Here is a 1,711-nt window from a genome sequence, read left to right on the forward strand (position 1 = left end):
CTCCCCCCCCGAACCGTGCCCCGGGCAGCCGGGGAGCCGCCAGCCCGGGCAGCGGCTCAGCCCCGCTCCAGCCCCCTCCTCAGTTCCCTCTGCTTTGAGGCTTTTTTGTTGGTTGGTCGGTTTGGGTTTGAGGACGTTTGGTTTTGTTTTTATTTTGTTATTTGGTTTTGGTTGTGGGGGTTTCCTTCCACCTCTCCCCCGTCCCCCAGCAACTGTGGCTTATTTTTCCTTGCCGTAAAGGACAAGAAATTATGGTTCTCCCCAGAGAACCCACTCCGATCCTTGTGTCCACGGGGAGGGTCCTTCTTGGCATCCACAAGCAATAGAGCGGGACGGAAAATGGGACTGAAAAGTCCCCTTTCCACTTCGTTCTTGAAATGTGCGGCCTCGCTCGAGAAAGCAAAATAACGAGGGAATGCCCCTGCCTCCCTGGGGTCGCTCCGGAGCCCTCCAGCCCGGCCGTGGCCGGCGAGTCCTCGCCCCGCGCAGGCTCCCGCGGCCGCCTCCATCCGCTTCGCACCCGGCCCGGAGAGATCGCTCCTTCTCCCGGAATTGTGAACCTCGGTGTCTTCACTGCCCGAGAGACGAGATAGTATTTATTTAGGGTGACTGGAACTTACAATAGGGCATTTCCGAAAAAGAACTTTATGAAAAGAAACGAAAACCAGCCCGGACGGCCGGCGGCAGCCGCGGGCTGCAACGAGCTGCAGCCTCGGTTGTGCTACCTTGCGAGGGGACACCTCCAAACCTTCCTCTGCCCACTCCTGTTCCTCCTTTTTGTTTGTTTGGTTGTTGTGTTTGGTTTTTCCCCCCCCTACTTTATACTAAAAGGTGAAAAAAAGAATCCCGATTCAGCTGTCACTTGTGTCCTCTCCTCTTCCGCGGGCTCGAATTAAGCTGCACTGACTCAACCTTGAAAATTTTTCAAAGCTGTTTTAAAATGTAATTTCTTGTAGCTTTTTTATATTTCTCAAAGCCTACCTCCAATCTCCGATCCAGATGATACGTTTCTCATACATGTGATTTAAGTAATGCACACAACAAGATAACGTTACAGATAAAAATTCAACCCGAATTCTCTGTATGCAACCGACCGTATCACAGCTAACGAGGAAAATGAATATAGTTCTTTAAACGATAAATTCGAAGAGGGTCACAGAGGCCACATTTAGCAGTAAATTCCTCGGTAATAAATCGAAACTGCTCTCGAAACTATTTGTCTGTTCCAGGTAGGGATTGTGTGCTTAGTCACTGCCACGGGGGTACCTCCGACTCAGTTTTCCTTCTGCATCTGCCTCTAAGCTCCTCAATAGCGGCTAAAGGGCACAGTCGACTCGCTGCAGTGTCAGTCCATAGGGAGACCCGACCCGACGGCCAGTGAGCGGTTTGGACCCGAGTGTTACCTGCATCTACAGGTCCCCTCGAAGACCTGGGCGCCCACAAACCCCCACGCTCTGGGTTTCGGGGAGTTATTTCAGGTATTTAAGCAATTTGCTCCGAGTGTGTCACACTGGCCGGGACACATTGGGCGGCCGAGGCGGGCGGTGCGGTGCAGGGAGCGCGCAAATCCCCGCGGCCGACAGCGGTGCTGTGGACAGCGGGCTGCTCTCGGAGGGAAAAGTCACCTTAGGTGACGTGGGGGGAAGGGGGCTGGGGGGGCGTCCTGCCCCTTTAAAACCCAGTTGCTACCCAAACACAAGTAAACAGTGGG

The sequence above is a fragment of the Chaetura pelagica genome, unplaced genomic scaffold (assembly GCF_000747805.2).
Source record: "Chaetura pelagica isolate M959 unplaced genomic scaffold, ChaPel_1.0 scaffold76, whole genome shotgun sequence".
Lineage (NCBI taxonomy): Eukaryota > Metazoa > Chordata > Aves > Apodiformes > Apodidae > Chaetura > Chaetura pelagica.